The sequence below is a fragment of the Quercus robur genome, chromosome 5 (genome assembly GCF_932294415.1).
Source record: "Quercus robur chromosome 5, dhQueRobu3.1, whole genome shotgun sequence".
Lineage (NCBI taxonomy): Eukaryota > Viridiplantae > Streptophyta > Magnoliopsida > Fagales > Fagaceae > Quercus > Quercus robur.
In genome coordinates this window covers 20,779,376-20,804,255 of record NC_065538.1, presented here as the reverse complement: position 1 = coordinate 20,804,255, position 24,880 = coordinate 20,779,376, and the positions used below count along the sequence as shown (strand labels likewise).

Sequence of the window (24,880 nt, the reverse complement as noted above, 5' to 3'; positions counted from 1 at the left end):
TTGGATTCTCCACCCCCGACTTCCGGGACATCAAACACTCCCTTATGTTGGATGCATTGCACAATTTTCCAAGGGTCACACAATTTGGTATTTTGAAGGTAGAAAATTTGTTTCGCTTGACTAGGAAGTATAAAGAGGTCATTTTGATACCACCGACTTGTAACATCAATGCTTGTGCAGTGTGCATCGGTTCTTATCGTTCTCCTTCGACCATTGGTACCAGTATTGTACCATTCACACTGGAACAAAACAACTTTATGGCGAAACATATACTCTAATTCCCAAATTTTGCACACATGACCATAGAAGTTGTGCGTTTCTCCCTCATGGTCCCCTTCGGTACATACACCACTGTTTTGGGTTACACGACGATTGTCTAGGTCCTTTGTATGGAACTTTACACCATTGACCATACAAACTGTGTACTCCTTCACATGCGGTTTAGGACCATTTGCTAATAACCATAACTGTTTAATAGCTTCTGATGACTCGTTAACTTTCAATCTATTCATCTATAATGACATACAAGTGATATTAATTAGTAATAAGCAATGACGGATAAATTTAATCTCATAAATTTATTAGTGTGTGATTAAATTTCAAATATCTTACATGTTCTCTGAACCAATTGGGAAACTCTTGTCGTTGGATTTGAGTTATGGCTTCTCCAGTAGGATTATGCAATGTACTTTTATGTTCGCTGTTAAAAATAAAGTGATTTACTTTCAGCTAAGTATTGTAGATAATATTCAAAATTTGATTAAACAATATATGCATATGAAATCACATACTTTAAATAAGGCTCTAGCTCAGGACTATTGTACAACAAGTACCAATGACCAGTGTCAAGCAATGCACGAGACAAGTCGCCATCATTCTGCCTACCACTTGTAGGTCGGGCAGTCTGTGAAAAAATTATCAATCCTTCTCTAGATTCACCAAAATCTTCATTTCTTTCTCTTCGGTTATGTACAGTTTCGATCCCATCAATATACAAAGACCAGTTGTTAATACATTCTTTAAGAATGTAAGCCTCTGCAATCGAACCTTTTGGTCGAGCTTGGTTGGAAATGTATCTTTTCAATTTTTCAAGGTATCTACGAGGAAAAAATACACACAATATGTGATTTTATACCACATGGGAAAGATACAATTGTTGAATGCATCAAATGATCTAATTACCTTTCAATTGGATACATCCACCGATATTGTACCGGGCCTCCTAGAATTGCTTCTCGAGGCAAATGAATAGCAAGGTGGACCATAACATCAAAGAATGCTGGAGGAAAGAACCTCTCAAGCTTGCATAGTATAAGAACTATACGTTCTTCTAGTTTCTCTAATTCACTCCGTTTTAGGGTTCTTGAGCATAAGTCTTGGAAGAAGTTGCCCAACTCAAACAATACAATACTAATGTCCTTATCTTCAAACCCTTGCAACCCAATTGGAAGAATTCGTTGTAGTAGCACATGACAGTCGTGGCTTTTCAAACTAGATAATCTACCATTTTTTGCATTCATTGACCTTGATATGTTGGCTGCATAGCCATCTGGATACTTGACTGATTTCAAAAAGTCATAAAAACCATCCCTTTCATTGGGGCTTAATGAAAAGAAAGCCCGAGGCTTGTCATATGATCCATCAGGACATTGTTTCAAATGCAACGTGTGCTTGAAGTTCATATTTTGCAAGTCTATCCGTGCCTTGTCAGTGTCCTTGTTTTTCCTCTCAATGCCCAACAAAGTACCATAAGTATTCTCACTAATGTTCTTCTCCACATGCATAACATCAATGTTGTGCTTAAGCTTCTTATTTTTCCAATATGGAAGCTTATACAAAATACTTACCTTTGACCAATTTGGCTCCCCAATGAGTTGTCTCTTCTTGTTACTTGGATGCTTTCCTAAAATTATATTTGTCATTCTATCTAGCTGCTCTTGTATCTTTCCCACTTGTAACTCTAAAGATCTCTTCCGTTTCTCTGGTAAACCATTATGCAACCGACTATGTCTCCAACGATGTTTCATAGACAAATAAGCTCGATGGTTAATGAATCCAATTTTACTTTCCAAACCTTCTGAATATGGTTCATCATTGCAAGTGTAACAAGAATGATAACCCTTTGTCCTCCACCCGGACACGTTACCAAATCCAGGATAATCATGTATTGTCCACAACAAAATTGCACGCATCTGGAAATGCTCTTTACTATAAGCATCATAAGTTTCTACACCTTCTTCCCACAACTCCTTCAACTCATCAACCAATGGTTTCAAGTAAATATCAATTTCATTTCCCGGTTGATGAGGACCAGGAATAAGCAAAGACAACATAAAATATGGCTCTTTCATAACCAGCCAAGGCGGTAGGTTATAGGGGATAAGTATGACAGGTCACATACTATAGTTGTTGTTCATATTCCCAAAAGAGTTAAATCCATCTGTAGCTAACCCCAACCTTACATTGCGAGGTTCGAGGGCAAAATCAGGATATTGCAAATGAAACTCCTTCCACTCCTCACTATCAGCTGGATGCCTCATTATCCCATCATCCACACGTTTGTCTATATACCATCTCATGTCCTTAGCTCTTTGACTTGACATGTATAATCTCCTCAGTCTCGGTGTCAACGGGAAGTAACGCAATATCTTATGAGAAATCTTTTTACCTTGGGCACGTGTATCCTTGTACCTAGGCGCCTCACACACCGGACATTTATCAAGGTTTTCATTTTTCTTCCAAAATAGTGCACAATCATTTTTGCATGCATCTATATGCTCGTATGACATGCCCAAGTTACGTAATATCTTCTTTGCTTCATAAGTTGACCTTGGAACCAAGTTACCTTTCGGTAAAACCTTTGTCAACAATTCTAGTATCATATCAAGTTTCTTATTACTCAAGTTGGTCATTACCTTTACATTCAACATCTCAATAACAAACTTCAAGATACTATAATCAGTGCAACTCGGATACAACTCACGCTTTGCATCTTCCTCAAGTTTGTCAAAATGATGCACCTCCTCATCTTCGATTACATTTCTCGGTTCCCCTCTAATTCGGTCACCTACCAAGGCATCGATACCATCCATATGATCACCATCCGACATTTCATTATCATGAATGTTCTCGTTCAATACACGAGATTCTCAATGATTATGCCAATTAATGTAAGATTGCATAATCCCACGATGAAGCAAATGGATACGCACAGTATGAAGAGATTGTCGATAGCAATTCACACAGTGAATACACGGACACAGAATATTACCACTCAAGTCCACAACTGCCTTTGCAAAATTAATAAATGCATTGACCCCTTCAATATATGGACGACTTAATCTGCCATCAGGTGTCTTACCCATTGTCATCCAACTTTTATCCATGTTTGACTACAATTGCAAGATGAATGCTATTTTAGCAAAATAAGGACAACTCATGCATAATGTATTCTAACATCTAAGTCTATAAGCTACTTAGGTAAAATAAGAATAACAAACTAACAATTCACAAGAAAACCAAACACAAACATCACAGCTATAATGCTTATAAGTATTGAAATCTACTATTCATTACATCTAATCAACAATACCCAATCATGATTCAAAAGAATGTAAAACACTCCCAATATGTATTTAAACCACCTTATAACACCATGCAAGCTACCCGCTTGTTCCAACACAACATACCACCACAAATCCAATTTCCAACATCACAAATATAGAATTTTACAAGTATTTAAATCAAATAAAATAATATTCATCACATCTAATCAACAATACTTATTCAAACCAACAATCCACAAGAAAACCAAACATAAACATCATAACTATAATGCTTACAAGTATTGAAATCTACTATTCATCACATCTAATCAACAATACCCAATCATAATTCAAAAGAATGTAAAACACTCCCAATATGTATTTAAACCACCTTATAACACCATGCAAGCTACCCGCTTGTTCCAACACAACATACCACCACAAATCCAATTTCCAACATCACAAATATAGAATTTTACAAGTATTTAAATCAAATAAAATACTATTCATCACATCTAATCAACAATACTCATTCAAACCAACAATCCACAAGAAAACCAAACATAAACATCATAACTATAATACTTACAAGTATTGAAATCTACTATTCATCACATCTAATCAACAATACCCAATCATAATTCAAAAGAATGTAAAACACTCACAATATGTATTTAAACCACCTTATAACACCATGCAAGCCACCCACTTGCTCCAACACAACATACCACCACAAATCCAATTTCCAACATCACAAATATAGAGTTTTACAAATATTTAAATCAAATAAAATACTATTCATCACATCTAATTAACAATATTCATTCAAACCAACAATCCACAAGAAAACCAAACACAAACATCACAACTATAATGCTTACAAATATTGAAATCTACTATTCATCACATCTAATCAACAATACCCAATCATAATTCAAAAGAATGTAAAACACTCCCAATATGTATTTAAACCACCTTATAACACCATGCAAGCCATCCGCTTGCTCCAACACAACATACCACCACAAATTCAATTTCCAACATCACAAATATAGAGTTTTACAAATATTCAAATAAAATAAAATACTATTCATCACATCTAATCAACAATATTCATTCAAACCAACAATCCACAAGAAAACCAAACACAAACATCACAACTATAATGCTTACAAGTATTGAAATCTACTATTCATCACATCTAATCAACAATACCCAATCATAATTCAAAAGAATGTAAAACACTCCCAATATGTATTTAAACCATCTTATAACACCATGCAAGCCACTTGCTCGCTCCAACAAAACATATCACCACAAATCCAATTTCCAATATCACAAATATAAAATTTTATAGGTATTTAAATCAAATAAAATACTATTCATTACATCTAATCAACAATACTCATTCAAACCAATAATCCACAAGAAAACCAAATACAAACATCACAACTATGATGCTTACAAGTATTAAATTCTACTATTCATTACATCTAATCAACAATACCCAATCATAATTCAAAAGAATGTAAAACACTCCCAATATGTATTTAAACCACCTTATAACACCATGCAAGCCACCCGCTTGCTCCAACACAACATACCACCACAATCCAATTTCCAATATCACAAATATAAAATTTTATAAGTTTTTAACTAAAATTTACTTATTTTGCTTAAGCTAAACTTACAACTTTCAGAAAAAGAAATCCAAAGTTATTGCAAATAATGTGTATTTAGCCTGCAAAAGAAAACTTAAATTTATAAGTCCTTCAATCTTGAAAATGATACAACTACTAGAAACAATAAGAAAGAAAAAATTATACCTGTGAAAATTAATGAAGAAGAGTTAGGAGCTTAACCAAATGGGACATGTTACAGAGTATGTTAATGGTACCAGTTGTACCACCAACCAAGAGAAATATTTGCGCATAATAAAGTATGAAGACTGAACACAACATCACCATAATTATAATACAAATCACAAGCATCCACATAATAAAAAAGAACCTAACCAAAGAGGCACACACAAGCAAATCTACTGCCTAGCCCTCTATTTGGTTGAGATGAAAGCCTTTTACAAGATAATATACCAAACAATTGTCCATTGTTCATTTAGTTTCCTAAATTACAAGACATACAGCTCAACTACAACATATCATAGCAAATAGAGGGCTATGTAAAATTTCGAAATTTACATTTTCCAAGTACTAATAGCAATAAATAGAAAATAGTGCCAGAAACTTCTCACAATTAAAGGGTAACTTTTACCTATCAACAAGCCTTGACTTTTCTCTATACAAAATGAGGATTCCCCAAACATCCTAACATCTTGAACCAAAAAAGGAACCCCAAATTTGCTGCAAAACATGGAATTTTGAAGAAAAGCAATGCTCAGAAACCAAAAAAACTAGTTAGGGATGAAATATAATATAATCTATATGCTCCTCTTTCTCCTCTTAAAAGTCTTATAAAATAGGAAGACTATTCAGGTATGAAACTTACATAGGTGATACAAACAGCCCAAAAGCAAAGATGTTCCCTGCAACAAATAAATGTGTATATTAACATATCATAATTTTAAGACATTAACCATTATATTCCAATTTCTTTATGATTAGAGCAACAAAATAATTAATCTCATAAAATCCAATCTTTCATAACTATCTTGAATGTTGTAGTTAAGAGCCAATTAAAATTTTGATGGTTACCTACCCCTCCACACACACAAATCTTTGATGGTTCCAAATTTGTTAGAATAAAAGCATATCTGTTTCCTTTTCTAAAATGCACTGCTTCTCTTATTCCCATATTCATTTGTAAATATACTTAAATTTCTAGCCTAATTCTTGGGAATAATATTGACATTAAACAAGCCCCAGAGCCCAAATTTCCTAAAGGAGTGTCTAAACATGACTCCCCTCAGCACTTGCCAAAAGTGCATATGAAAGCAACCCTAGTGCAGCATGTATTTGAAGTGAAACTATAGTAAAACTTGTATATCAAATGAAACGTTCCTTATGTACCAATGCTCAGAAACCAAAAAAGAAAAGCAATAAATAAATATAATTTCAGGAGTCTCTTACTTGAAGTAGTTAAAAAAAAAAAAAATTGAATCAGTGAAGGGAAGGCGAAGGGTCACCGATTGGAAGTGGAAGCTGAAGGGTCGCTGGGAGCTGAATCAGCAAAGGGAAGGCGAACAGTCAATGTGGGTGGAAGCCGAAGGGCCGTGGGAGCTGAATTGGCGAAGGGAAGCCGAAGCGTTGGTGTGGCTGGGAGCCGAAACGTTGCTGGGGTTTGATCGGCGACGACGATCAAGCAAAAGCGACGATGGCAAAAGCGACGCAAGCAAGCAGCAAAAGCAACGACGGCAAGCAGCAAAAGCGACGACGGCAAGCAGCAAAAGTGACGACGGCAGGCAAAAGCGGCGACGGCGAGCAAAAGCGATGATGGCAAGCAAAAGCGACGACGAGCAAGCAAATAAGACGGCGAACCGATTCGGCGGCGACGGCAAGCATAAGCGACGGCGAGCAAAAGCAAAGGCGACGGCGAGCAAAAGCAAAGGCGACGGCGAGCAAAAGCAAAGGCGACGGCGAGCAAAAGCAAAAGCAACGATTCGGCAGCGACGGCGAGCCTAATCGACGGCCGAATCGGTGATATGCGGATGGGCTATGAGGGAAAGAGAGAGTGAGGGAAAGAGAGAAAAAAATCAGAAAAAGGAAAAAGTGAAAAAAAAAAAAAAAAAAGGCCTGAAGATTATATGTATAAAACTTTTAGTAACAAACTCGATTCGTTACTATTGGATACCTTTAGCGACGAACTGGGATTCGTCACTGATAACGAACCTATACTTATCAGTTTATTTTTAGCGACGACTTAATTTCATTGCTATATGTTATGTTCAGCGACGAAATTATTTTCGTCACTAATAGTGTTCTCACTAACACCTATAGCGACGAAAATTTTTGTCGCAAAAAACTGAAACTTCTAGCGACGAAAATATTCGTCGCTGTAGCTGAATTTGTTTTGGTACCGAAAATTTTCACTTGGCGCCTGAGTCATATTATGTAAAACGTTTAGTGACGAACTCGGATTCGTTGCTATATGTTATTTTCAGCGATGAACATTTTCGTTGCAAAAAATTAAACTTTTAGCGACGAAACGGTTCGTCGCTGTAGCTGAATTTAGTTTGGCACCAAAAATTTTTCACTTGGCGCCTGAGTGATATTCGTATAAAACTTTTAGTGAGGAACTCAGATTCGTCGCTGTTGGCTACCTTTAGCGACGAACTGGGATTCGTTGCTGATAATATACTAATATATATGTTTTTATTTTTAGCGATGACTTATATTCGTCACTATATGTTATATACAGCGACGAAATATTTTTCGTCACTAATAGTGTTCTCACTAACACATTTATTGACGAAATATTTCGTCGCAAAAAACTTAATCCTATAGCGACGAAAATTTTCGTCACTGTAGCTGAATTTAGTTTCGCGCCATCATTTTTTGCTTGGCGCCTGAGTTCAACACAACATATAGCGACGGAATCCAATTTTCGTCGCTAAATATTACTAATTTTTTTATAAATAGCGAAGAAATTTAAATTTCGTCGCTATATAGTACTTTTTTGCAAGGAAAAAATTTTCCTCACTAAAATTCGTCACTGAAACTACATTTTGTTGTAGTGTTTTTATCAAGCCGAGCTTGAGTTGTTTATGAACGGCTTGGTTCATTCCCAAAATCAAGTAAACAAAAATAAGGAAATAGCATACTTATTTTATCATGCTTCTAGTCCAACCTATGATTAGCCATTGTTCATATTGCAACTTGACAAAATTATATTCATCCATTCATCATTTATTGTCTATAGCTTCATCAATTGTTTAAAATATAATTTTTACATCCACATTAGATGATAAAGAACTAGAAAAAGACTGTTTGTAACTATTGTAAATGAGAAAGGATTAACATGTTTTATAACTTTACATTAGGTAATGGATAAGGAAGGAGCATATGTGGCCCACTTATAAATATTTTTAAAAAGGTAACTAAAGTCTAAAGTGGTGCTTGATCAATTTTGAGGGAAGTGAAAAATTAAGGTAAAGGGTAGTGGTCCAATATGAGACATTTTATTATTAAGATATGTGTAATGAGTTAAAAACACATATTAAGCCTATAAATGAGTTTATACTTGACTTGTTTTGTATTGAGCCTTATAACTCGCGAGCTTGTTCATAAATAAATAGTTTGCTTGGGCTCGGCTTGTTTACTAAACAAGCCTAAAACTAAGACTCAAGTTTGGCTTGTTTATAAACAAACAAACATGAATGAGCTTTTTATTGAGCCGAGCTCGATTTTTTTATGAACGGCTTGGTTCATTTATAGCCCTAGACTTAAGTAGCTTATTTTTACTGCATTATATTGTGTTAGGAAATTTAGAACTTGGTTGATAGAATTAACAAGTTTTAAACTCAAGTTGTTAATTAGATATATTATGAATAATTCTTGGTTAAACAAACAAACATTAATATAATGTCAAAATCATGCACAACGGAATAGTAAATAAAACAAGATATGATGACTCAAGAAAACTAATGAAACAAATTAGTTTCACAATAAAGAACTTGGGGACAAACCTTCCCAAAATGCAATCCACTATAATAAAGAGAAGTTTCATATTTATTACAAAACCTTTGTCCCTAGACTCAACAATCCTAGTAGATGAACTTACAGCAGAAACCTCTATTGCTTTAGAACCTCTGAACTCTTCAATATATGAATTCTCCACCCACAATCACACTTGGAACCTCCAACTGACTTAAGGAACCTCTTGAAAGTTTTCCTCATAGTAGCAAGTCTGTGGTGGTTGCTATGACTTCAGCTTCTTCATCAATGGAATCTTCAGATCTACTTTGAAATTCTTTGGTTTGGTGAAATAGAGAAAACTTGGTTACAAAAACCTAGCTACATAAATGGAGTACTTCTCTCTCTTAAAAACCCTCTAATAGATGGCTTATGATGTCCTTTAAATACTTGTTCAAACGGATCTCAATTTGGGCTTTAAACGAATAAGTTATATGCTTTTTCAAGTTGCTTATTTTTGCTGATCTGCAAAGCTCGATCTATCAAGAGGTATTGAGATTTCTATCGAGAACAAAATCTTAATCTATTGTGCTGTTATCAAGAAGACAGTAAGTTTCAACTTCTATCGAGAGGTATTAAGCTGCTATTGAGGTACATGCTGAAAAAGTACTGAAAAAGTGTTTTTCTTGAACTTTTCTTAAGCAAACTTTGTGTTTTCAACATGATCTTTAATTACAACTTTAAGAAACATCAAAACCCAATAAAAGACACATAATTTGGCATAGATGACAATACCAAAACACATGACCCTAACAATCTTCCCATTTGTCAATCCATGACAAAACCTCAAGTACAAAAGTAAGCCCAATACAATAATAACTTGAATACAATAAATGAAACCATATTCAAATACACTAGCCTATCTAAAAACAACTAGTCCTGAGAAACTATACCACGAACTAGGATTGACTGTTTTGATTGGCCTCATACTAGTCTTTCTTAAAAGCACTTAACAAACATGTTATGCGCACCATATGGAAAACAAGGACAGATAATAAACAAGTAAATTGCGTTTTGTTATAAGATATGCCAATTACATAGAAATATGAACCTAACAAATTGTACGTTATAATGAACCCATTCGGTATATATATATATACACACACGCACACATGGTTGCTTTCCTTGCATTTCAAATAATTTTACTATAAGTATGATTTAGATTATTCTATCGTATTTATAAAAAATAATAATAATAAAAAGATTATTTTACTTGCAACACAAGGTACATTGAATTCAGATTAATTACAATGGATTTGAGCTTTTTTCCTCAACATCATTGACATCCACCCTCAAACTTATGGTGGAACCTTGAAAACTCCTTAAGTTTTTAATATGGAATTGTGAACAAAAACGTGACTATGAAGGATTAGATAGGGAGCACTATGTATAGTGGAACGATGACAATTAACAACAGATGGAGGTCAAAAGACAACTACTATGAGCAAGGGCAGCTATGATGGCCGATGGCTACGCCAATAGTTTGTGGGGACACCAATAGAGGAAGTGGCTGGAGAATGGCAGATAGCCACTGGTGATTCCGGCTATTAGTAACGAACAGTGTTCAGAGGACGACAACCAGAGGAGAGTGACAATGTTTGCTGGAAAAGATTGATGGAGGATATCATGGTGGGAATTGGAAGACATTGGCTAAAGAGTGTCTAGGTGAGGTCTGTAAATGAGTTTGCAACCTTTGGGGAACTAGATATGGGAATTGACTCTAATACCATAGAAGAATTGAAGTTAGGATATAACTTTGTTGCCATGTTTAAACTATTGAACCATAAGTTTGTACCATATTAGTATATATAAAGAGAGGAGATTCAAAGAGAAAACAAAAGCAAATTAAAATTAATATGGTTTAGCATGACGACCTCCATACATAGCAGAAAGACCATGAATGGCAACATCTATACCATCTTGAAGTATTTGTTACAATGAGCCAATTGGGGGTATTTATAGAGAGATTAATCCTAACCTAATCGTAAACTAAGCCAAAGGTTACTTTCCTCAATCGCGTTACAAGTAGGTCCTAGAACATTGAATCTAAACCAACTATGATAGTTTTTAGACCCCTTAAAACCACAATCAGATTAACCTAAGTAATTAGCCAAGTGATTACTTAGTCAAATTAACAAATCTAGGTTAACACAAATATATCATATCAATGTATAGTAGCGGAAAATAAAAAATACAACGATATGATAACCCAAGAAAACCAAACTGGTAAAAACCTGAGGAGGATTTAACTTAGCTATTCTCAAGGTAAAAAGCAAATCCACTTGAAAGAATCGAAGTTTTACAATACCACTAACATCCTATTACTATCCACCAATAGAAACTTACTGACATGACCACGTGCAAGCTCCGAAACCACGGACTCCTTCTTTCTTTGGCCTTTGCAAAACACAAACACCCATGTTTGTGACTTTGAGATCCCACTCAAAGGTTTAGCAACACAAACTCTCCTGTTTGTTACTCCAAGACCACCCTTGAAGGTTTAGATCATCAACACCTTTGATGACTAGAGAAGGCAACAACTTCTACAACACCGGTAGAAGACATAAGAGAGCTTTTGGGTACAAAACCCTAAATCTACACAAGAGAAACAAGATGCACTCTAATCTCTCTAAAAAAATCTCAAAACCCCACCTAGGGTTAGCTTATATTGTCCTTAAAATACTGGAAAAAACGGCTCACGATTTGGGCTTCAAACGAATAAGTTATGGCCTTTTTACGTTTGTTGATTTTGCTGATATGCGATTTTGGATCGATCGAAAATCCCTAGCATCAATTGAGTATCAATCGAACCAACCAGCTTGTAACTCATTTGTTTTTATCCTGAACTTGAGTTTTTTGTCTTGGGCTTCAATGTAAACCATTCTAAACTAATAAGACTTAGTTTTTGTTATATTTTGTCATGGTTTGCCAATATTACAAACTCAAAACCTAACAATCTCCCCCTTTGACAATCTGTGACAAAACACACATACAACATAATGCCCATATACAATAAAATGCCCAAATACATCACACATCCCAATCTAAGACTTCTAACCTAGAAGTTGTAAGAAGAGGTAGAAGGTTTTGATCAGAATGTACCTGTCTTTCCTGAAACACTCAGCAAACACATCACCACATGTGTGGAAAGAAAGACATATAAACAATAATATGAAACAGAATATAAAAACAAAAATAAATTCTAACTCTCCCCCAAAGTTAGATACATCAAAAAGTTTTTATGTTCTCCTCCTTTCAAAAACAAATTCAACTCCCCCTAAACAAAACAAATAGGATTCCTACATTTCATTTATTTCTCCCCCTTTTTGTCACGTATTGACAAAAACAACTCAATAAAGAGTAAACATATGCAATAAAGGATAAGAGAAAATAGAGAATCAAGGGAACACAAAACAATTCAACTCTATAGAAAATAAAGACAACCCCCCTGCTAAGAGTTGATAGTTTTTAGACTTCTTAAAACACAATTGATTTAACCTAGGTAATTAGCCAAGTTGTTACTTAGTCCAATTTAACAAATTTAGGTTATCACAATTACAAAGATCATATCATGCACAGCAGCGGAAAAATGAATAACACAAGATATGATCACCCAGGAAACCAAACCGATAAAAACCTGGGGAGGATTTGACCTAGCTATCCTTAAGGTAAACTTGAATCCACTATCTTGAAAGAATTGAAGTTCATACAATAAGACTTACAAGCCCCCACGCTCGACTTCTTATTGCTACCAACCAGTAGAACTTACTGACACAACCACGTGCAAGTTTCAAATCCATGGACTCCTTCTTTCTTGGATTCACCACTAGATACAAGCACACTCGCTTGTGTTTTCTTTAAGCTTCAATGGTAGCAATTGAGTTGATCATCAAGGTGTAGATAAAATCTTCTCCTTGAAAAATCTAAGTTTGTGTAAAGGAAAGCTCCTCTAGATCTCACAAGAGATTTACACAAACCGCAATATGAGCAACACTAAAACGTAGCTAGGGTTTGCCTTTTATACTTAGGACAAATTAGAAAACCCTAAAAAGTTTTAAACAACTAAGGCTGAGTTGGAAATCTGCAGAAAAAAAACATTATGCCCGAGATTCGATTGATCGAGCCTAAGTTTCGATCGATCGAGCCAGGCCGAAATGCATAATTCTTTCTGCATTAGCTCGATTCCAACTTTACATAAAATACACAACTTTGAGCAAGACTAAAACACTTCTAAACACATTGTTTCATGGTTTGCCAACAATACATATTAGAGTTCTAAATACATAAAATCCTAAGTCTTTAGAACCTAACAAACTCCCCCTTTTGTAATCCGTGACAAAACACAACAAGAAGTTCAAAGTTTAAAAAATAAAAGCCCTTTACAAAAAATAATGTTCATAAAACAAATTCAATTCTAACTACTATCCATCAGTTGCAAGTGTAGACAGCAGCTCAATTGAATCAACCTGTATTTTTCCTGAAACACTAAACAAAATGCATAATCGCATGTGTGGAAAAAATACAAGTAAACAAATAAAATTCTTGATTTCAAACAACACACAATAGAGACATATATCAATGAATATCTCATAAATATGAATCAATAAACAGTTTGAAATAAGAAACAATATAAGGTAACAAAAAAAAATACTCCCTCTAACATGAATATCCCATTAAAAATATGGTAAGAGCTAAAAAGATAAAATACAATGTGAAGCACCTAGATACAATTTAAACTCCACAAGCTCCAACCAACAAAATATTCTCCTCTTGAAAAAAAAAACACTACAAAGTACTCCCCCTTTTTGTGACGGAATGCCAAAGGGCAAACAAAATCCATTATCAAAAGAGAGGTAGTCTAAACTATGCCAACTCCGCACACAAGGCATAGATCTCATCGAGCACGTCCACCAAAATCTGTCCATGAGTCACCTGAACGGTCAAGACATGATCCAACGTATGTCGAATGTCTGAATCATCCGAAGTAGTCGGTGGAGGAACATTAGCACTAGCAACAGCACCACCAGACGTCTCAGCATCATCAGCACCTGTAGAAGAGGGTGGAGGGGGGACAGCACTAGATGACGCACCTCTAGAACGCGAAAGAGCAACTCTCAAGTGAGCAGCCCTCTGTCAAAGAAAGGTGGCACCTATGGGAGCAACGACATGAATAGGCTCACCAGAAGGGAAACCATCTAGACCCAAAAAGAGCAAAATCCTATGAATGAAAATAGGATGAATAAGCGCATGCCCTACGGCAGAACTCCTATGAACCTCGTTCAAAGAACGAAAGAATAGATGAGGGAAACTGATAGACGCAACAGAAATGAATGCATACAAAAACACACATCGCTTTAGAGGGATGGTGTGGAAATGAGAAATAGGCCACAACGAATGACACGCTATCCTAAAGAAAAGATAGGCAGTCTTAGTAAGCTCATCAGACGTGATCCGAGGATCAGAACCCCATTAGATAGATGACCCAGTGATGTAAGACATGACTACATCTAAGGAAGGAGACTCATTATAGGGATAATCAGGCTCCCGAACAACCAGAACCCCAAGAGCCTCAGCCACTACCCGAGGGGTAATGGTAAACTCAACACCTCGTATCTAACTCCTAAAAAGGGTGTTGGAATCATAGACGTGGCAAGAGAGGTTCGAGAAGAACTCTCTAATCAGGGCGGTCAGGGGTGGATGATCTATCTCTAAGAGAGGTAACCAACCTCTAGACTCAAAGTTAGCCCTAATGGTCGGATCAATCTCATCTAAAACCACAGCACGCTCAGCCCAAATCTTACGCTTACTGTTCAAAGTCTCAAAGGCCTCTCTGCTTCTATCATTCCTAAACACCTCACTCCTAGAGGGAGACTTAGAGGAAGTGGAAAGGGTCCTATGGGCTCTAGTTTTCCTAGGCATGGTGCTAGGATAAGGACCACAACACAAACCAAAGAAAAAAAATACCAAGAGCAGACTGCAAGTTAGCACAGGAAAAAAATATAGAACAAAATCTATATGATGCATGAACAATTTAAAATGGCATGATGCATGTCCTAATGCAGTACAATTAAGTTCAATAAAGTTCAAATCAACAAAATTGGCTTGAGCATAGAGTTTTAACACAAAAACCCCAAAATTTTGAAAAAACCACTTGATCAATTTGAAAGAATTTGACTAATTGATCATCATACAAGATAGATTTCAGAAAATAATGACCAATTACATCAAATCAACAAGCCAATTTCATCAATTTAACCAAATTTGAACAAAATCCCCAATTTGGGTTAAATACAAGCCCTAGAATTTTCATTTTTTCACAAAGCCCCAAATTGATCAAATTAACCAGCATATATCATGAATATAACAGTATAGGAGCAAAACCCAATGATCAATTTCAGAAAAAGAGGATTGATTCAACAAAAAGCCCAATAGTGAAAAGTTCCAAAAATTCCCTTAAAATGCATGAGTTTATGCATGAAAACAAGAAAATAAATGCAAAAGGAAGGGCATAAGGGTTTACCGGCCTTGGGAGACAAAAACCTTGCAAAAAATTTGATCGAAAACGACAAAAAATCCTTAGTGGAGCCTTGCAAGTCAGAGAGAGAGAGAAAGGAAAGTTTGAAAAAGTAAGTTTGAAACAGTCCAATCTGAGTTTTAAAAAAACTTGATTCACGAGTTTTGATCGATCGAAAAATAGCTTCGATCAATCGAAACAGACAGAGACTTAACAAAACAATTTAAAAAAATTTTGATTGATCGAAAAATAGAATGGATCAATCGAAATGGGCAGAGGCTCACTAAATTTTAGGAAAAACATAGTTTTTGAAAAAAATTCAGAAACAACTCAAAGTATTGAAATTGAAGAATCAAAATGCAAGAGTATGTGATGATGTGATTTTCAAAAACAAGAATTTAAGCCCAAAATTCCCAAAATCAAAATTTCTTGCATTCTCCATAAATTTTCAAGCATCAAATTGGTTTTGCACAAAATTCAAGGTATTTGCAAAACTTGGTTGGTTAGACCAGAAACACACATAATAACATGTACAAAGTTTAGCAAAGAGTAACTTGTGTAGTGTGTGCAACTAGCAAAAGCTTGAGATACATGTGAGGTGATATGTGAATAGCAATTAATCACAAAGTCTACAAAATTCATCACAAAGAATTTAAAAGAGACTATCACCTAAAGAGTTACATCATATAACTCCCACATCTCCTAGATCATAAGCTTGCAATCATGTAAGTTTTTTGAATTTATGCCTCATAATATACACACCAATTTTAAGTCATGTGATTTTGGCATTAAGCCTAATAGTACACACCGATTTTAAGTATTAAACAATTTAAACCGAGGCTTCACCTTATGTTCTTTTTGTGTACGTGCTACACTTTCTCGAGCACGAAATCTTATGATATGCACTAAGGTGTTCATGATTGGCTAGTAAACAGTGGTGAGATGGTTATTTATGCCTTTCTTTAAAAGTTCAAGTCCGACAATCAAATACATGTGACTTCAAGATTAAGACAAAGTAATCAAAAACCATTAACATCTTTCACACACAACATGCACTACAAAGCTTCAACTAGGAAATTGCAAAAAGTAAGCTCATTAAAGCTAAATAAGGTACAAACGACATGTTATGTGAAAATAAATTGACCAACCTTGTTCTCAAAAACCAAGAAGAATAGTACAAAAACACACTTTGCTTCCTTTTTCTTTCCTTTTTCCCTTTTTTTTAATTAAAAAAAACACCTAGAATGAAATGTATGAATGTTATGCAATGCAAATTCTAGAAAACACAAAAAAACAAAAACAATGGTCACAAAGGGTAGACCAATGAAGCACAAAGATCATGTCAGAAAGACTCAGTTAGTTCGAGTCTTTTGCATCCAAAACCTTTTAGATGCACCACGAGCATTGGAGTTCTTATTCACATGGGAATGATTATCAACTCCAAGATTGACAACCTCACTCACAGGAGGTTTGACAGTTTCACTCACAATCTGACTCATAGAAGGTTCAGGAGACAATGAAAGGACAAAATTTGTTGAATGGGGAGCAGACACAAAGATGCTTTCAACATAACCTAAACTAGATTTGTCAGAAGGAGACTTTTGAACACTTAACATTTGATCAAGTTTAGAACTAGCAGATCTAGCAACAGATAAATCAAGTTCCAAAGATTTAACTTTATCAAGTAAAAGCATACTCTCAGTTTTCACATTGTTCAAAAGTTCATTAGCATCAAACAGTTTTACAAGCAAATTCTTCCTATCAAGCTTAAGAGATTCAATTTTCTTCAGGCCAAGTTCAACATTAATAGCATCCTTTGTAGCAACTTTGCAAAGTTTATTATAGACCTCTTGAAGATCTGCATCCTCAGAGAGTTCCCCATCAGAAGGGTTCTCTTCAACATATATGCTCTCATTGACTACAGTGGTAGTAGTGAAAGTAATGAAGTTTCCATCCTTATCACAATCAGACTCATTATCAGAAACTTCACCATCACTAAGGGTTACAGCCATAGCCTTACCCTTAGACTTCAAATAGGTAGGACATTCAGATTTCATGTGACCATACCCTTGACATCCAAAACACTGAGAACCCAAGGAATTATTAGAAGATTGACCTACTTTTTCTCTAGGTTTATCATTATTGTTAACCTTAGTGGGATCATGCTTCCTAAAGTTTCTAGGTTCAGCAGTGTTTGTACCTCTTGCCTTTCTGTTACTATTCTTGAGAAAGTTTCTAAAGTTCTTGGCAAGGTAAGCAATCTTTGTAGCAAAGAGCTCATCATCAAATCCACCACCTTCAACATCATCAATTGACTTAAGAGCCATTGATTTGGATTTGGTAGTTTTGGGTAGATCCAACTCATAAGATTGAAGAGATCCTACAAGTTCATCAATAGGGATGGAGTCCACATCCTTGATTTCAGTAATGGCAGTCACCTTGGGTCTAAAGTCTTCAGTTAAAGATCTAAGAATCTTCTTAACAATTTTAGGTTGATCATAGATATCACCCAAGTTAAAAGAAGAATTAACAATATCATTCAATTTAGCATAGAATTCATCAAAGATTCATCATCAGACATCCTAATGCTTTCAAATTAAGAAGTCAATTGCTACAATTTATTGATTTTGACAGCCTTTATTCCTTCATGCACAGTCTGGAGGATATTCCAAGCAGTATAAGCAACCTCAACATTAGAGATTCTCTTAAATTCCTCTATAGAAACAGAGTTAAAGATAGCATTCATAGCCTTGCTATTGAACGTAGCTGCTTCTTTTTGAGAAATTTCCCACTCACTAATAGCAGTTGTGGGCTTCTCCCATCCGTATTCTCTCTCATCAATCTATTTCAGGAATGCTTTCATCCTTACTTTCCAATAAGCATAGTTATTCCCATCAAAGTGAGGAGGAATAACTCGAGAGTGTCTGTGTTCCATGACAACAGGGGTCAAGGATCAGCTCAGTGATCAAAAGATTAACAACAAGAGAGCAACCTGCTCTGATACCACTTGATAGTTTTTAAACCCCTTAAAATACAATTGATTTAACCTAGGTAATTAGCTAAGTTGTTACTTAGTCCAATTTAACAAATCTAGGTTATCACAATCACAAAGATCATATCATGCACAGCAGTGGAAAAATAAATAATACAAGATATGATCACCTAGGAAACCAAACCAGTAAAAACCTGGAGAGAATTTGACCTAGCTATCTTCAAGGTAAACTTGAATCCACTATCTTGAAAGAATCGAAATTCATACAATAAGACTTACAAGCCCTCACGCTCGACCTCTTATTGCTACCAACTAATAGAACTTACTGACACGACCACATGCAAGTTTCGAATCTATGAACTCCTTCTTTCTTGGATTCACCATCAGGTACAAGCACATCCGCTTGTGTTTTCTTTAAGCTTCAATGGCAACAACCGAGTTGATCATCAAGGTGTAGATAAAATCTTTTCCTTGAAAATCCTAAGTTTGTGTAAAGGAAAGCTCCTCTAGATCTCACAAGAGATTTACACAAATCGCAATATGAGCAACACTAAAACGTGGCTAGAGTTTTCCTTTTATACTTAGGACAAATTAGAAAACCCTAAAACGTTTTAAACAACTAGGGCTGAGTTGGAAATTTGCAGAAAAAAACATTCTACCCGAGATTCAATCGATCGAGAGCCAGGCCGAAATGCATAATTTTTTTTGTATTAGCTCGATTCCAACTTTACATAAAATACACAACTTTGAGCAAGACTAAAACACTTCTAAACACATTGTTTTGATCATGGTTTGCCAACAATACACATTGGAGTTCTAAATACATAAAATCCTAAGTCTTTAGAACCTAACAAGAGCAATAACTCCCCCATGAAACAACAAGGGTTAAAAAATGGCTTCTCCCCCTATAAAAATAGGAAAAACAAAACAAATTTTGGGAAAAACAGTTTTGGGGAAAATTTAGGAGGTGGGGATAAATAAAAACACACACACCAAATTGAAAAACTAAGTTGAGGATACATATGAAGAAAAATATTCTCTCTTTTGATAAATGCAAACATGACACTATGTGACCCATAAACAGTTGCATGAGTAGAGAAAATATTTGTACATTGATTATTCATAATATCTCTTAAGAAAAAATATTTTCTATAGTTCACACATAAAAATAGCATATACTAAAAGGTACATAACTCAAAAATTAATTAATCAATTTTTAAAACAAGTTGAGTACCCAATTTAGCAAAGTGTATGCATGTTATGTGTGAAACAATGAGAGATATGACTGCAAAACTGCAAGATGGATACAGAAAATCAATGCAATGCATGTGAATCCTAAACATAAATGATGCATGAAATAAAATTGGTCAAATACTTAAAAACTTAAAATTTTCAATTTCGATCGATCGAATGTCAATCGAGTCAGGCAGATTCAAACCAAAAATTTTATCGCAATTTCGATCGGTCAAGAGACAGATTTGATCGATCGACAATCTGGAAAAATCAATTTTTTGAAAAACGGAGCATTTTAATGTAGAAACTCCTTAAAGCACCATATTTCATGAATGAAATGCATGAGTATGAGATTAAATTTTTTTCAAAAACACATGAATTTAACCCAAATCTTCCAAAAACAAGATTTTCAATCAATTTGTCCTCAAATCTCAAACTTTAAACACATTTTGCATCAAAATCAAGGAACTTTAATCTTTGATGGCCACAACAAGATCACACACAATATAATGTACCAAGTTTAGCAAAGAGTAACTTGTGTAGTGTGTGCAACTAGCAAAAGCTTGAAAAACAGTGAGGTGATATGTAAATAGAAGTCAATCATAATTTCTACAAAATTCATCACATAGAATTTGAAAGAGACTATCACCAAAAGAGTCACATCATATAACTCCTACATCTCCTAGAAAACAAGCTTGCAATCATGTAAGTTTCTTGATTTGCCTCATAATATACACACCAATTTTATTTGAGCAGAAACTTATTAAGTCCAATAATGTACACATTAATTTTAACATTTAAACCGATGCTACACTTTATATTCTTTTTGTGCATATGCTACACTTTCTCGAGCACAAAATCTTACGATATGAACTAAGGTGTTCATGATTGGCTAGTAAATAGTGGTGAAATGGTTATTTATGCCTTTCTCAAAAGGTTCAAGTCCGATAGTCAAAGACATGTAACTTCAAGATCAAGACAAAGTGATCAAAAACTATAAACATCTTCTACACAACATGCACTACAAAGCTCAAATTAGTAAAGTGCAATAAAAGAAGCTCATCCAAGCTAAACAAGGTACATAAACATGTTATGTGAAGATAATATGGTCAATCTTTGATTATAAATCCAAGATGTGAAATACAAAACACAAAAAACTTTTTGGTTTTTAAACTATTTATGACCAAAAATAAAAAACACACATTATTCTAATGAACAATGCAAATGCAATGCATGACAGTGCTTAACTAAGCTATAGAGGGTACACAAACAAGAAATATCAATTTCTTAATTAACCCTTGAGTACATGTACAAACTAGTATATACTCACACAAAATCAGAAAAAGCTTAGCACTTATAACACATACTATTCAAGTTTCTCCACAATGTCAAGCATGTGCTAAATCAAGAGAGAGATATCATAATTCATGTAATCCTCAAGAAAAATAAAACTAGACACAAAATAAAATATTTTTGTCTTTTTGAAATTTTTCAATGTTTTTGGATTTTATTTTTAATAAAAAAACAACCAAAACAAAACAACCAAAAACAGAAACAAAACATGTCCACAAAAAATTGAAAAAATTAAATCAGAGACAAGTCAACAACACTCACCTTAGAGAATCTTTTCTCACCCATATAGTACGAGTCTTCGGCTTTGTAGGTGAAAATCCAGGTGAAGCAGAGTGTATTTGAGGGATTACGCCAATCTTCTGAGAAAGACTAAAATCCTGCAAATTCCTTTCACAAGCCAACAAGATTAAATTTTTCAAAAGCATATGAAACAATTTATTTGGACTTATGGCAGGAGAAATATCATCACAAAATGTCAAGCATGTGCTAAATCAAGAGAGAGATATCATAATTCATGTAATCCTCAAGAAAAATAAAACTAGACACAACATAAAATATTTTTGTCTTTTTGAAATTTTTCAATGTTTTTGGATTTTTTTTTTAATAAAAAAACAACCTGAAAACAAAACAACAAAAAATAGAAACAAAACATGTCCACAAACAATTGAAAAAATTAAATCAGGGATAAGTCAGCAACACTCACGTTAGAGAATCTTTTCTCACCCATATAGTACAAGTCTTCGGCTTTGTAGGTGAAAATCCTGCAAATTCCTTTCACAAGCCAACAAGCTTAAATTTTTCAAAAGCATATGAAACAATTTATTTGGACTTATGGCAGGAGAAATATCATCACAAATCCTAGACTGAAACACAGAATGCTTAAATTTCAGTTTATGACAATTAGGACGAATATGACCACGGACACCACAAAAGTGGCAAACAGGAACAAATTTAGGAACATTAATATTCCTAGTGGGGTTACCGGTCACAGGCTTTGGTTCTTACCTCAACAAAGAACAATTTGGTCTAATATGACCAACAATACCACAAAGGTGACAAGTAGGCGCAAAAACAGATTTATTGTGCTCTCTAACAGTAGGTTTAGACCTAGGTTTAGAAACTTCAGCGTCTACATCAGAGTTTTTACCTTTGTCTAACCTAGAGAAATAAGCATTTTCTTTGTTATTCCTCTTAAAAAGAGGGATATAAACTTTCTCAGTTTTAGGCTTAAGAGAAACAGAAACACTTCTGTTATCAACAGCAGGCTTGGTACTAGTCAAATTTGCAATTTTAGCTTTAGATTCAACTAACTCTTGTTCCAAGCTTTTCATCTTCTCATCTTGAGAGGAAATTTGATTTCTCAAAAATTCATTCTTTTTATTAGATTCATCTAATCTAACAATCAATTCTTCTTTTTCAAGATTAGCCAATTTTAACTCTTTCTTGAATTTCTTAGCAATTTTCATATATTTCAATAATTTCTTACGAAGAGTTTCATAGGCATCAATAAAATCAATGAAAGCATGAGCAAAAACATGATCAGAAAGACACTTCAAATTATCCATGATAACAGGGGTCAATGATCAGCTCTTAGATCAAAAGATCTAAAACAAAAGAGCAACCCGCTCTGATACCACTTGATAGTTTTTAGACCCCTTAAAACCACAATCAGATTAACCTAGGTAATTAGCCAAGTGATTACTTAGTCAAATTAACAAATCTAGGTTAACACAAATATATCATATCAATGTATAGCAGCGAAAAATAAAATACACAACAATATGATAACTTAGGAAAACCAAACCGGTAAAAAACCTGGGGAGGATTTAACCTAGCTATCCTCAAGGTAAAAAGCAAATCCACTAGAAAGAATTGAAGTTTTACAATAGGACTTAGACCACTAACATCCTATTGCTACCCACCAGTAGAAACTTACTGACACGACCACGTGCAAGCTTCGAAACCATGGACTCCTTCTTTCTTTGGCCTTTGCAAAACACAAACACCCACGTTTGTGACTTTGAGATTCCACTCAAAGGTTTAGCAACACAAACTCTCCTGTTTGTGACTCTAAGACCACCCTTGAAGGTTTAGATCATCAGCATCTTTGATGACTAGAGAAGACAGCAACTTCTACAACACTGGTAGAAGACATAAGAGAGCTTATGGGTACAAAACCCTAGATCTACAAAAGAGGCACAAGATGCACTCTAATATCTCTAAAAAACTCTCAAAACTCCACTAAGGGTTAGCTTATAATGTCATTTAAATACTGGAAAAAACGGCTCGCGATTTGGGCTTCAAACGGATAAGTTATGGCATTTTTAAGTTTGCTGATTTTACTGATATGCGATTCTGGATCGATCGAAAATCCCTAGCATCAATCGAGTATCAATCGAACCAACCAGCTTGTAACTCATTTGTTTTTATCCCGAACTTGAGTTTTTTGTCTTGGGCTTCAATATAGACCATTCTAAACTAATAAGACTTAGTTTTTGTCATGTTTTGTCATGGTTTGCCAATATTACAAACTCAAAACCTAACAAACTACAACGGAACCAGACCTTGAGCCTTGATATTTATAACAATATTTAATCTAATTAAGTTTTTTTTTTTTTTTCAATATATATCATATATGCATAGCTTTGGCAGGTTTATTGAATTGCCATTTAACCTTCAGAATCTCCAGTACAGAAAATGAATTTTGATGCTCCAATTTGACTTTCAAAGCCTATATTGATTTTGAAACATATATCATTCTTTATGATGGTAAAACACAGATATTTCGAGCTTTGGAAGGAAATCTTTCTCTAGAAGATCTAAATGGGGGAATCAAACCTGGGGACAGTGGAGAATTTGGTTCCTATGGGAGAAAGAGTTATGATACCAACCAACGTAATGAGGACTTGAAGAAATACAATAAATTGTTACAGGAAGACCACAAGGAAGACACTAATGAGCAAAGCGAACCTAGTACAAATTATGTGTCTGCTCTGCAGACTGCACGTTGAAGAGGAATACTCGGGATAGGGCCATGCAGAGTGAAATTTTTTCTTGAGATAGAAAATGAAAACTGTCAAATCCACACAAAGTTTTAAATAAGTGATTTTTATAATGACCAAGATGGACTATCCATTCACTTATAATTTGGTCAATTTTTAGAGTTGCACTTTTAATTGAGCATCCATGATTGTTAGCAGATATTGTATGTGTCCACGTTCTCTTCTTTTTGTTTTTGGATATAGTTAATGTATGAATAAAATCTTTATAGTTGGATTTCTCTTATAAGAAAAGAATTACTGCATGCAGAGTTGAAGCTAGGGATGGAATCCTTATGTTATATGTATTATGATCTGGATTAGAGACAGAGCTAGGACTTAGAATTAGGGGCAGTGCAGTATATGGTGGTTTTGGCCTTTGAATTTGCTGTTTAGCCACTTAAGGATTTATTTTAGCATGAACTGTTGGATAATGACAAAATTATTTTGTTTAAAATTTTTTAAAAAGTTAGGCCGTTTGTTTTGGATAAATTTGGTTGATTTTGCTTAACTTTTTTATTATTATATTTTAGCTATTGGCAATTTTTGTTGATCGG

The 24,880-nt window shown here is 34.7% G+C and overlaps 1 pseudogene; it reads left to right on the top strand.

The window, feature by feature from the left end:
- LOC126727965 (proline-rich receptor-like protein kinase PERK1) overlaps positions 1-24,304 on the top strand; it is a 33,574-nt pseudogene extending 9,270 nt beyond the window's left edge.
- Positions 24,305-24,880: the final 576 nt, after the last annotated feature.